General features: G+C 37.5%; 1 long non-coding RNA gene across 1 annotated transcript; it reads right to left on the reverse strand.

Moving 5' to 3' along the window:
• Positions 1-364: 364 nt before the first annotated feature.
• LOC129775155 (uncharacterized) lies at positions 365-12828 on the reverse strand. Its single transcript, XR_008742865.1, has 5 exons — positions 4590-12828; positions 4155-4245; positions 4008-4070; positions 898-1095; positions 365-815 (listed from the first exon to the last, which is right to left on the reverse strand). It is a non-coding gene; the product is annotated as an uncharacterized LOC129775155 (long non-coding RNA).
• Between the last annotated feature and the right edge of the window lie 1865 nt (positions 12829-14693).

The raw sequence follows: 14693 nt of genomic DNA on the forward strand, positions 1-14693 counted from the left end.
TATAGAGCTAAACGAAATGATATTCGAATCGAAAAATTAAGAACGAAATGCAAGGCATTTCCAACATAAATTAGATATTGTTTTCTGTGGATTGTCCCACAAAGAACATAGTGATGAATGAATAAAATATATTTATAAAAGAATCATTATAAGTTTACAATAAACGTTTGTTGAGATCATTACATTAGTCAAACTGTGGTATTTTCTCTATTTTTTATATTACAACTTAGACACTCGTGACCAATAAATATATTTCATACCTCAATCAAGGATCGTACATAATTGTACATCCAAATTAGACAAATATACGATACAACAGACAAAAATAATTGTGTTTCATTACATTAGAGAGATATTTAACAAGTTGAACTTAATTTCATCCGATCGTGGAGTAAAATTGTTACGTGAAAGGAGAGTAAGAGAGAATTCTAACTATTGAAAAACCGAAAGAAAGGTCGCACGGAATTTCAGGGCATGGACTGCTGAAAATTACCGTTTTCACGAGATAAGGTACATGGACGGTTCTAAGAGATCATTAGGAGTTGGTTTCGGGGTAAGTGACAGAAATAACAGACTAGATTCGCGCAAGAGATTTACCGAAATTTGGCTGGTCTTCTCGGCTAAGGAAGCCGGAATCTACGTGGCAGCTACGAAATCGCTGCTGGTCGTCTCCACTCGGCGAGTGTCATCAATGCCATCGGTGCAGCCAAGTACAGAGACATATGAGTGTAAGCGGTCAGGAAGTACCTATTGCCTGACGGTGTCCTCATGTGGACTCCTGGATTACGGGTAACAATGTGGCCGTGATCGATTTCCTGGAAATGACACGAGACAATTACTTTCATGGGAGGTGTCGATGGATATTGTAAAATTGTGGATCATCGACTCCTTTCGCACCTTTCGGGCTAAATGGTGTCTCGCAGAGAAGTCGATTCGAAATTGCCGAGGCGATGATGCGTGAGCTGCGAGTATTGTCCAGACTATGGACTGGATACTGCTCGATTTCACACGGCCTATCCACAAACTCTTCAATCACTGCAACTTCCACAACTCCATCAAGCATTTCTGGTGCATCTGGCAGGAATACGAAGAACTCTGAAACATACGTGAAAGATGCCAAAATATTGGATGTGCAGCGTTTGGTTTTTTGCATGAAAAACAAATTTATTTGGATAACAAAATGAATTATTACATTCTTCAAGGTACTGGCCATCACTAGCATCTACTTTTTCCCGTTCTTTCTGGTAATTTACGGATTCCGTCGCGAAAAAAGCGTTCATCTTTTGAAGCCATGAATGAATCCAGACAATTTTTGATACACTGTTCTGAAGTAAATCATATTCCACTCAAAGTTTTCTCAATGTTTAGACTATAAGCGGGTGAATCAGAATTCCAAATCCGCTATTTTCCAAATAATTTTTAACTCGAACAGTAACCTGAGGCCAAGCGTTGTCATGACGGAATACTTTTCACTCGTATCTGGACGTTTTTCGGTAAAACTCGCTTCAAATGGATTTTTTGTGGCTCGTCGAAGTCTGCATTGATCATTTGACCTGGTTTCGGCAGATCACAATGGTTCTGGAATGTCGTAGTGAATCGATTTTTCGTCCAGGTTCAAGAAACATTTTGGACATGCAAAATCGCCGTTCGATATCAATCACTTTCAATTCGCATTTTTTCGAAAACGAATCATGTGAACAGCGTTCAATGAAATGAATAATGAAGTTAATACTTGCAACTCCGATCAGAACGGTTCCCAAACGTACAGATGCGTAACTTTTATTCTCCGCTTTCCCATATTTGCCCTGTACATGGTACATTTTTATACCATTTCCAATAGACAAAATATCTGTCGCACCCAATCAGTCCACATAAATGTTGCACTCGCTCTTCCCTTCTCTCTTCCTCACAACACCCACTTCCCGTCTGAGAAATTTGTTGAGTAAACATCGTTTGCCGGCGAGTGCCGAGTAGGAATGAATGTCTTTCTTAAGATTCATTCTACCACTAATAAAATAGCAAAATACGTAATTTTACAATTATCCGCATTGACTGAAAAAATTACAAAACAAAATGTATTTGTTCGTAGTACTATATTACAAATGAGTAACAAAGTAGAACCTTTCGCTTCAAACTAATTTCTAGTTCCAAGAAGAACTGCTGTACCGGCAGTAGCAGGAGCTATCTTTTTGTTGCTCACCTTCTTCACAGTAGCCCGCCGGCAATCAATGCTGACTCGATGACCACCAAACGAAAAGAGTTGCCTGTGTGTGGCACCTGTCTCCGAAGCCCAGCCTTTATCGCCTCGAGCGGAAAGCTTCATCGATGCTTGTGCTTTCTTGGTCGCCTTCTAAGCGATACCATTCTTCTTCTTTTTCTTAAATGGCCCTAACGTTTCGTCTCATATAGGATTACTTGCGTCATTTTTATTGATACTTAGTTGATGCATTCTGAGTGGCAAGCTCTAGAAGACGCGTGACCACAGTGCAAGTCGAATCCCCGGCATGTTAGGTGTGACTTTTGGCCTTAGGGGAAATCTTTAACGAACCCGACGCATCAATGCCGTTTGTTTGCACAAACAGGTTCTTGTTGACACCCTAAGGAATAAGCCCATTTCCAGCGTCCACATACCTCTTCAATTCCCGTTTCTCGAAGAATATTATAGTTCAACTCATTGTTGTTCAAGATAGCAAGCGGCTTTTACTATAAAAATTCAAAACAATACACTTTTCATATTAGAAAAAAAGGTGAAAAATCGAACTTATTTTTGGCTTGGATGTAAAGTGGTCACCTAGTGGGGGCAAAGTGGTCACTCGCACATATCAAGATAAATGGGATAGATTTAAGCGTTTTTTTCGTCCAAATTTGTTCAAATCATGTTCGATATAGTAAGTACACGTATGCAATAAGCTTGGCCTATTCACCTAGTCTACATTCAAATTTTCTCATGCAAACAAAAACGTAGTAAGAAACATAACGTAGACATAACGTTCCGCATAATGAGGCTTGGTTTAGTTGGAGTGGCATACTTATCCAGGGTCAAAGCCACAATAGGATCTACTTCAAGAGCAGAATGTGATGCGGTATATCAGCTTTAGTAAACAGAACATTGTAAGTTGTTATTCACCTATGACCACTTTGCCCCCAAACATCAAAGTAATTTCTATGCTAATTAATCGTCGAGATTAAACAAAATATCTATTCACCTCTCCTAGAACATGTGAACAGTCGTCCAAATATATCCAATATATCAGATTGAATAAACAAAATTTCACGAGAAATTCCTTAGATACCACGCATACAGAGCTACGGCCTAATGGCTATCGAGAGAGCAATTTCTGCTTTTATTCATGTTTTGGCATGCGACGAAGCACAGGGTGACTCAAAAGTCATTAAATTCTTCAAACATAAGGTGACTGTCAATGCGGCATCTATAGTCATTAGTTATACTACCAAACAAGCAGGTGACCACTTTGCCCCCCCATGACCAATTTGCTCCCACTACCCCTACGTTTTCTTGGTGGACCAAGTTAGCTTCGCCACAGCAGCGATAACATGCTCCAACCGCTGTACAATCATCAACTGAGTGGATTTTCGAGCGAGTGCCAGCTTATATACAGATTTGTGTTATATCAATAGCCTGTTCAAAAGCTATTTTTAAGCTATTGAAACAAGTTTTTGGATCAATAATTAACAAGCATATAACGCGTAGACATTTTATCTTTCGGATGAAGTAGTAATCATACCATTTTGTCCAGTTGGTTAGGAGGTATTAACCCTTATTCTGTATTTTGATCGTTTCGAAATAATTCGAACGACTTGACAAAATTCCATTCTGTATTCCGTTCAAGTTGTTTTTCATTTCGTTCGATCTGTTTCTCTTCGAACATTAAATGGAGAAGCCGTTCGAAATATCATTTTATTTCATTTTCCTAAAGAGTTATGCTAGCCAATTCCAAAGTTCTTTGTATGGCGTCTATGGTATTTTTTCTTCCACTACCACTTACCGCTAAAGCTGTCTACAAGTCAATGACTTGGAAATAAGAAAGAATCCTTACAGTCGGAGGCCTCTAAAAATAATTCGGAAAAAAAGTCAGAATGTAATTGCAAGAAAACGTGTCATTCATGAAAGTATACTTCATTTTCAGTTTTACCTTTTTTATAAGCACTGAATTCCATCGCTTCCGTCGTTCAATAATTTGAAGTGCTTCCTTCAATTTCTGTAACCTTCGAAAAAATTTCACTCTGAAAATTAAAGAAACACACTGAATATTTTACTATTTTTTTCAATAAAACAACAATTGTGTTTTCTCGTTTATTTCCTTATCATACAAAAATATAGGATATACCCAATGATGAAACATTACTGCCTAACGAAACACTACCCGTACATCATACGGAATCCGGACTGGATTCTAGACTATCTTTCTGACAATTTGTAATTGTTTTCCTTTGTGTTCAACACTTATGCATAGCATTTACTTGCTTTATCGCTAACGAAAATAAATAAGACAAGACATTTTTTGGCAGTCATGTAATTTTTATTCAGTCATCAAACATCATGTATACAAACAATCAGACTTACTTACAAGGACTACATCCGTCTAGCATAACACACTACACTAAGAATCGCTCTCCACAGTCTCACAACACGTGCACCACACACGTTTCACAGCAGCTTTATGTATCGTTACATGACTCGTGTTTCACACTGGATTCGCTAAAATTCGTCGGTTTCTTGGAAGCAGACAAACTGAAGGAAATCAAACTCAAACGCTTGCACACACAATCATATCCTAAGTAATGATTTTGTTGCAAACTAACAACATTGGTTCACCTATCATATCAATATATTCACGTTCGACTTATAACAAACATACTCTCTTATCACATCCTCGCTGATTCGTTATCAACAAGCATTCTCTTCTTGTAAACTCAATAATCTTTCGTCACACGCAAAAATAGTGTCATGTCGTATATATGGCCAATTGTTCTCAATGTAAATCTCCCCGTCTATGTTTATATTTCACACTCACGCATCTCACAAACAATAATCATTCGTTCGCATTTCCATGGGTAGCACACTTTGAAATCGGATATTGGGAACCTCCAAAGTCTTCAACATTTAATCCTAGTTTAATTTTCTCATAGAATAAAACAATATCAAAATTGGAAAATGGATAATTTGTTTACTTGATATACATTCTTAAATTTCTGGTCGCTTCTTTGGAGATCCCTACTCGCTTTGATAAGATGATTTTCGCGACAAGCAGTCCGTATCCTCAAAAATCCTCACACGTTCACTCTTTGGCTTCGAGGGGGGTTAAAATCAAAATGCGGAGTAGTTATACCGCTGCTTGATATTCCAAACCAAAGATAATGATGATTTCTACCGGATAGTAGTTATGATAATATGGCGATGATGGATCAATGGAGCCCCCACGAAACCGCGCAAATTCATATTCGTGTTCCGAAGGGAACATATTTTTTCACTCGTCATTTCAAAGTTGGTATTATGTGTTAATGTTCTTTTGTTAAAATCAGTCGTTCATTTCTTGAGAAAGCTTTTTCCGTCCCGTTTCGTAATCCTCAAACTGTCGTGAGTTCGGTTCAAATTGTAAAATGTAAACTCTGATTAGATATTTTGATGCTTTCTTTAAAATCGAATCATATTTTTTTCGTCTGTTTTTTACGCTCTGTTTGCGTGACAAACTCCAACAAAACTGTCCGACCACTATTCATTCACAAAATTTTATGCTTGTGTAAAAAGCTTTCCCAAATCACAGTTGTTTTCATATTTTATTATTTCTTATTTCGAATTAATTCATTTGAGTCTAGGTAAGTCAGTATAGTTCATCGTAATTTCAATAGATTCCTACTTAAATTCTAATGGTTTTTTTATTCCAGTATTTCCATGTCGTTCAGTTCAATGATTCTGAATAAGTTCAGTATTTCAAGTTGTGTAATGGGAAAAGTCGTGAGTAAACATTGTCTCCTCCCTTTTTTTCACATTATATGGAACTTAATTTATTTGAGAATGTTCAGCCACACATTTGTTCCGCTCCAAACCCTCTCTCATTGGGATGTCACAGCTGGAATGGGAGCGGATGAATTTGTTCCTACCGCATACACTCAAGTTTGATATTTCGTTCTTCCTACTATAATACAATGATTTTGGAACACATCGCTCCAACGATTATGCGATGTCACACTTTCGAATAATGCTCACCTTCACGCACACATACAATCAAGCACACCACTCGCGTCTACTACTCTTTTAGCAAGAAGGAAAAAATTTCATATTCTTTTTTTATTGTTTTATGTCTCAAATATCCATTACGCTCGTTTACTTCGTTTTATTTCTGCTGTTGGGTGTTCAGTGTATTTCAATATGTAAGTCTTTGTGTTTTGTTTTTGTATTTTTATGTTTGTTTTTGTTGTTTGTATGTTTACCTGAGCAATGTTCGCTTGTTATCATCGACCTCTTAAAATGGTTTGTTTGTTTCGATAATTTTAACTGAATTTGCAGTCTGTTTGTTATAGTCTGGAGTCACTTTTATCCTCATAAATTCCCCGGGATAATGCACTCAACAAAATGTATGTTGTATCACCTGGGAATTCTGTGTTTCTTTGTTGTTTTTGTTTTGTTCTGAATTTGAATAATATATTGAGTTGTGCAAATGCTTCACTCTCTTCCCCTCAACCAACAGTCAATAATCCTTATTGGAGCCTGCTTTTCAGAAAGCTCATTTTTCGTTCTTGCCTTTTTATCTGCTAATACTTTGTGTGCTTTAATGTGACAAAAAACACATGTCTCACATGTCCCAATCCATTCACATTCGATGGAATGATACAGGTATAAATTACATACTCTATCTCGACGGTAACACTTATGCGCGCTCATATCACGACTCGTAGTCAACGATCGCTCATACTCCATTTGCCCCTTTGCTTCAGTTGTGTTTGTTTCGTTTGTCGTGTACTGACTATGTCGCGTTTTTTTTTCTTCTGTTGGCTCATCGTTGGAACAAGAATCATTTGATTCAAATTTATTTGCTCTTCACATTGCATTTATTGCGTACTTCTTAATAGACCTACTATAAGCTAATTTTTGTTTAGGAATTTTTTTTCTTTGTTCATTAGTTTCACATTGGATGATTGTTACTAGTTCATTTCATGATTCTTATTCGTCTGTGGCATCGTACTGAAAATCTCGTCAAAATGTGTGGGTACGAATATTTCGATGTAAGTCACTGTTGGTTACACTTCCGCTAGAACTTATGGATATTAGTCGTGATGTTGCAAGGTATCTTTATGTAAAATCATTTTGAAACAAAACCACTTATCGAATTGATACTTAGAAAATCATAATGCATCAAAATATATGCTTTCAGTAAATATTTTCTCTGATGTCCAGGCTGATTCAAATAATAATTGTGTAAATACTAGGATCTTTTGAAGTGTTCAAAATGCAATGTTTCCGTAGTTATTGAGTAATGGAGAACCAAAAAGGTCAAAATATACAAACATTTGAACACGCGTTGAACCTTTTCCCGAAATTATATGTGTCTAACACAAATTATTATGTAAATACTATTTTAGTATCAATGGAAAATGTTAAATGTTGTTGTTCATTGTCGTTGATTCTCACATATCCTAACACACACATACATCATCAACATGTAAGAAAAATCAGGGTAAAACCGACACTGTGGGTAAAACCAACACCCTCTGTTTTTTCCAGTGAAAAGCTATTTTTTGCAATTTTTTTAATATGAAAATGACTATTCCACTTCTACCTTTCTCTGCTAGTTTCAATTTCGATTGTGTGTATTTACTACGCATACTGAAACATCGATTCATCAATTTCGTTTTCGTTCTGTCGTTGTTCCCTCTTTATTTAAAAGCAGACGCTTTCACTTGTCGATTGAAACTATCCTATCTTTATCTTTATGTTTTGTAGATGCCTCGTGTGTATGTTCGTAAAATGAAACGGCAGAGCTGGACTAAAGAACAACTGAAAAATGCCAAGTGTTGGTCCGTCATCTGCTCGACCTTGAGATTCGCTTCTGTGAAATCAGTACGACAGATGTCCGTCGATTGGCATTCGAATTGGCCAAAAAAAACAACATTCAACATCGGTTCAATGAGAAGAAGAAGGCTGCTGGCTGGGACTGGATAAAAGTCTTTCTAGACAGAAATCCAAAACTTACGTTCCGTAAACCCGAGGCTACATCAGCAGCAAGAGCCAGGGGGTTCAACAAGCCTGTGGTCAATTTTTTTTGACTTATTGGAGATTATTTCAAAAAACCGATCAATTTCATGCTTCTCGTATATACAATGTTGATGAGACATCATTATCAATTGCTGCAACGAGAGGCAAAATGCAGATGGGCAGTATCAGCTCTGTAGAAAGGGGAGAAGCAATGACAACGAGCAACGTGCATGTTTGCTGCTGGTCAACATATCCCTCCATTATTTTTTTTTTTCCAGAAAAAGAATAAAGGGTGTCTCAAATCAAATTGATTCACGGAAAATACGCGAAGTTGGGTATTTTCTCTTGAAAATTTGGGTAGAAGTAGTTTAGAGTGTTTTGTTTACACTGTATTTTTATCGCTGTCAGTTTTTCGAAAATTGAAAAACAATGGCGTCACCCGAAGAGCAACGTCGCGAATTGATTTTGCGCAAGCATCTAGGAAAATCCTCAACTCTCTCATCGGAACATCGGAAAACAACTCAGAATCGTGCAGTCAACGGTGATTCGTGTATTTAAAGGTTACTACGATCCTCTGAGCATCGAACGGAAGATGAAATGCGGTCAGAATGAATGTTCTATCAGTGATCAGGATCAGAGGCGTAGTGTGCGGGTGGCAAACCCGGCATTTGCCTGGGGCGCTGACCCTTTGGGGCGTCAAAATCCAAAAATTTTCAAAAGCAATTTTTTTCCCGAATTATATTTCATCTTTCAATAGAGTAAAAAGACATCCATCATGAGGTAGTTGCTTCTTTCCGTACCTATGTGTAATTATAGTGATAAATTTGAAAAAAGTGGTATTTTGGGGCGCCATTTTCATAGTTTGCCAGGGGCGCTGTCTACCCTCACTACGCTGCTGATCAGGATCACAAGCGTGTCGTGAAATCGTTTAAGCAGAGTCCCAATGCTTCGATCAGGGATGTGACCAAAAAGTTGAATCTGTCCAAGTCTTTCATTCAGAGAGCCAAGGACCGGGAGGGACAGCATACGTACGAAGCGCAGAGGGCTCTAAATCGTGACGAACAGCAAAATATGCTGAGAAAGACACGAGCCCGGAAACTATACACCCAGATGCTGAGGAAGCATCATTGTATACATCATGATGAAACTAACGTCACGGTTCGTTTCGGAAACTAACGTCACGGAGTAATTTTCTACAGCGTTTTTTTCGTGATGCAATTTGATGTAGGACACCCTTTACACGCATATATGAAAAACGGAGCTCCTCCTGGGACCAGATTGCAGATGAGCATAGTCTCGAAATCGTTGAAGATTAATTTGGACACAGAATGTCGAAATCTATTGATGTTTCAGTTCACAATAATTCAAATCTTGATGCGTCCTTCGAGATGCCACCAACAAAAATTATTCCTTCGTCAAAAATGATTCAGCCAAGGACTACGCGAAAGCGCCGTTTAGAAGGAGCGTTAAAAAATAACCTCTCAAGAACACAAAGTATGACCACTGCAGAAGCGACGAAAGAAATGGAAGTCAAAAGAAAAAATAAAAGTTCTTATGTTAAGCCGGAGGCATGCTTCTAAGAAGAAATCGAAAATTAAGAAAGCATCTGAAATTTAAGTATTTAGGCTGCAAGAAGCAACTTGTTCCTAGCACTTTCCTGAAAACCGAACTTTGCCGTCCAAAATAGCCAAATAGAGATATCTTGAATGGTTTATGAAAAGCTTAAGAGAGATTCCGTAACAGTGTGTAGTCAAAGAAACATGGAAGGTCTTGGAAATATGAGCTTTGTCTACAGTGGAGGCGATCTGGCGTTGTGGTAACATCCATACCTCTCACGCAAAGATCACGAGTTCAATTCTCACTCCCGAAAATGGAAGTAAATGTGACAAGTGAAAATGGAAGTAAAAGTGACGAACCAGCCGAAATGTGTTGAAAGTCACTATAATAGAGAAAAAAAGCTATGTCTACAAATTGTTACGGAATCTCTCTTAAGCATTTCATAAACCATTCAATATACCTGGCTGTTTTGGACAGCAAAAGTCGTTTTTCAGGAAAGTGCTAGAACAAGTTGCTTCTTGCAGCCTAAATTCTTAAATTTCAGATGCTTTCCTAATTTTCGGTTTCTTTTTCCTTTGGGTGTCGGTTTTACAATGATTTCCTCTATAGACATTCACATCACAATAACACATTAAATTGTCCCTAGCTTGATCCCACAATTTACATCCATACATCGCTTTTTGTCACATATTACATTTAAATTGAAATTCTGTTTAATTATACCATAAAAATCAAACAACATGCGTAATTGGGCATCATATATATCACATTCACTCTTGCACCACGTTTGATGCAGATGCATTAACAACAAAAGCGCGTTCCGCTGAGCTCGGTTCCTCGTTTTTCTTGGCTATCAATGGAGGGAACATAAATACAACCGCCACACACTCTATCTCTCGTTCTTGTCCACTTGCGCACCAAACACAAATTCACACAATGCTAACCACAGCCATTCACTATAGTATATTTTAGTGTCTTTAGTATCGTCTATTGGTTTGGATTCCATCACTGTACCAGTCAAATGTCAAACGGTCTGCGCGTCTGCTTATACATAAATTTGATTCATCTCATTTTTAGATATGTCGGTGTTGTTGTAAGTGTTTTCGATATTAACAACCGTCACGATCAAATAAGTGTTTCTTGGGGGTACTTCAGGAAATTTTGGGTATGTTTTGAATTCTGATATTTTTAGCTCATAGTTTGATTTGTAATGTTTTCAACATAACTGTCAAAACTTCCAACGCACCAACACATCCAAAAATGTAAATCATCTATACACAAAATTCAAACCTCTCGTCGTTATTATTTATCTCCAGACGCCGCACATCTCCTCGAAATCAAAACTTTCTTGCTGCCCAATGCTCAGCAATCGAAAAGTATCCTTCCCCATACCATCGAGAATCACAAATATCGCACATCTCTTTCCCGCATATCAAGCTCTCCCGCTTTCTATCGAGTAATTGCATGACTTGACCTAATTTTTGTTTTTTTTTTGTTTGATTTTTTTTATCTTATTTGTGTTTATTGTTAAATGATAATCTACCCCCTTTAGATTTTCCATCTTCGATTCACTCCCTAAGTTCTCCCGCTAGCTCGTCGTTTATGTTCCTTTTTCTAGTAATCTAAATTTGCTCACCACTTTCGATATCCTGCTCCCCCGCCCCCTAAGCATGTTTTTGTTTTTCCACGCACAATATAACTCCAAAGCAAGAAAGAAGGACAACCCAATGAAATTATTCTTTTCATTCGAATGTTGCAGCATTCTGTTTTCGAAGGAATAGACAAATTTCAAAAACTCGTGTGTTTGCCCCTTTAACTCGTCTTTGAAATATTTCGTTCTCTTTTTTTATAGTGGATATTCCAATGCTATATTATTATTTAACTGTCATTAAATATTTCTTCTTTACAACTCACGCATAAGGTGCTGCGCGAGTGTTTTTTTCTTTCTTTCTCTTGTATTTTGTGATTATGTCTCCACTTTAGTTTTGACTTAGCTGAAAGAAGAAAAACGAGTGCCACGGTGAATGTATAACCAAAATGAATTTCCATTGTTTCTGAGCGTGATCATACTAAACCTTGTTCACTTCACTATGGCACACGTTTCTACTGTTCTAGATTTTTGTATGGTTTGTAGTTGCTTGGAAATGTTTACCTGTGAATAGGATATTATTATTAGTTTCACTTACTGTAGGCTTGATTTTGCTTATTTTTGGATAATTGATTTAATTTAATTAGCTTACATAATAATAATTATTTACTACCAACACGGTTGCTACGCCTTTGTGTTTGCTTTCTTACTATCACTCTTCTCCCGTTCAGATAAGAAACCCAATATGATCTGAATCGACCAGCGACAACAGTTGTAATCATGCCAATTGTGATTTAGGCTTCGGCCGCTTCCAGTTCAGCAAACAACGAAGAATAGAACGGAAATGTTGCTGAGACGCGCCACAACCGACCAGACCAGGATCAATCAAAACGTAAAAAAGAACATTGGATGCATAAAACCAAGGCTAGTCTACTCTACCTCTATCGTATCGATGCAGAGGTTTCCGCTGTGAATTGTAGTTACAACTAGGTAGTTAATCCTGACTCGTGGACACCCAAACGGTTGAAATGGCCGGTATTTTGCTAGCTTTTGTTTGAAACAAAAACACGGGTTTACAGAGTGTTCATGGAGAGCGGGACCGGGGCAGCTGAGGAGCGCAAAACATCGACGAAAGGTGTAAATGGAATAGTAGCGGGTTTATTACATTGCTGGAACAGTGTTGGCACCATCCACGATGGCGGTTGTGTAGTTGAGCGTATTACCGTTGATGCTGGATTGAATCTGCAAGTAGCGGAGAATCAATTACGTTTGAATGAGACGGGGTGTTATGGTCTGCATGTTGGTGAGATCCGAAAATTGTTCTACATTCTTCCGGTGGTTGAGGATTATGAAGCATTACGCAAATTGATTAATGTTACCAATCGCATAAAATATATGTGAATGTACAGTGAAGCACCATATCATATAACAAGTTTTTTGCGTAATGGTTTTGATGTGGCCTCGAGTAATTTGGAAAATGATGAAAGGTTTTGGCAACAGATCCCAACTCAAATTCGAGGCTCTAGCGGCATGATGAGATGAAATACGAATGTTAGAATGTTTTAAAAGAAATTTATTATTAGTAGTTTATATCTGAGAACTATGTAAGTCCTGGGGTCTTCGTAGCTAATAAGGTTGCGTGTACGCTATAAGGCAAACGATCCTGAGCTCATAACTCAGGGCCCTCAAACGACTATTTTTGTGTGTTATTCTAGCTACTACATCCACGCAACAACCATCATGTGATTGTGATCCCACCCTCTCACTTCACATACAATCATAATTTACAACATGTGTATCGATACGATAGGAATACTCTTACGCCTTTTAGGCTAAATTGTACACGAGTAAATTCGGCTCTGTTACAGCTGAATTGCTAAATCTATATATATAAAAATCTCGTGTCACGATGTCTGTGGTCGAACTTCTCCGAAATAGCTCGACGTATTGTTATGAAATTATACACAAAACAATAAATTATTAAAATTCTTCAAGTCACACATACTCGGATTGCAAGGTAACAATCACGCTATTGTCATCAATGCTGATAAAATACCGGCTGGAGAGCACAAATATAGATCCGATGTCGATGTTGCCGAAGACATTGCTAGCTATGGCGACTATGGTAGGCGACTCCACAGCGACGCGAGAAATTGCAATTCGAAGAAGAAACAATAAATATGAATGATCCTAACGTTTCCAAGATTCGTGATCTCATCATTTTGAATCAATATTTATGAACATGCAGTTAGAGGAGAAGAAGAAAAACGGGTGGAGAGAGTTCGATGGGTTTTTATATATCGTATGATGAATCGACACAACGCTGTGCCAACAATTCATGGTCGACATGTACGCGAACGTATAGAACGAACGTCTATAATTCCTATGGTACAATAAACATGAGCAGCGTATGGAAGAACACATTCATTTGCGAGACACTATCATGTACATTGATGACACAGCCTTTGTTATTACCAGGCCAAAACGCAATGCATTGTCATGACATTACAGCACGTGTGTTCAAACAAAAATAAAAAAATTAACCCTTAATTTATTTTTACCATAATCCTCTGAATTGTAATTGTATTCGGATTTTGTTTTGTTGGCATTCTAAAGCGAAAAAATCGCTTCACACACGCTGATGAATGTTACACAAAAAGTGTCTTTTAAACAACCTCAACAATGGATACAAAATTTTCTCATGACACCATTCGACATCCAACAGTTGGGACCAAATTATATTTGAGTCACTTAATTTTGGCCCCATAAGATTAGTCTTAAGTAGCCTGAATTCGTTATCCAAGCTTTGTCTGTTACCAGCTTCAACGAATTGAGCAAATTGGCGCATCAAATCATTAACGAAATTTTGAGGCTTTACTAAGATCGCAGTTTTAATAACCGGGTAGCTGAAATCGAATCGCTTTGAAATCTGTGTCTCGAGTTCAATATAGAAGTCACGACAAATCGATTTGAAGGTCAGCTTATACGATTGGCGGATTGATTATGATCATACTTAACTTGAAACGAAAAGAATGGTTTATGTTCTTAAAATGGCTCAAGATTTCTCTTAACAACTTAACCATCTCACTGCGTTGCGTTCAACATTTTTATAAAGGTTTCTGTGTATGCTTAAAATTGAATTAAAAAAAATTCAATTAAATTCTGTATTTTTGCTGAAAATTTGTCTGTATCCGAAATTTGTCAAAAAATCTATAAAATACAGAATATGCTGTATATGTGGCTACCTTGCTTGCCACGTTTTATAAATGAAATTAAAAATTAGCTCTCCCGCAATAAATATGTGTTCTAAGTTACAGAGTATTTCATAATGAT

The sequence above is a fragment of the Toxorhynchites rutilus genome, chromosome 3 (assembly GCF_029784135.1).
Source record: "Toxorhynchites rutilus septentrionalis strain SRP chromosome 3, ASM2978413v1, whole genome shotgun sequence".
In the NCBI taxonomy this organism is placed as follows: Eukaryota; Metazoa; Arthropoda; class Insecta; order Diptera; family Culicidae; genus Toxorhynchites; species Toxorhynchites rutilus.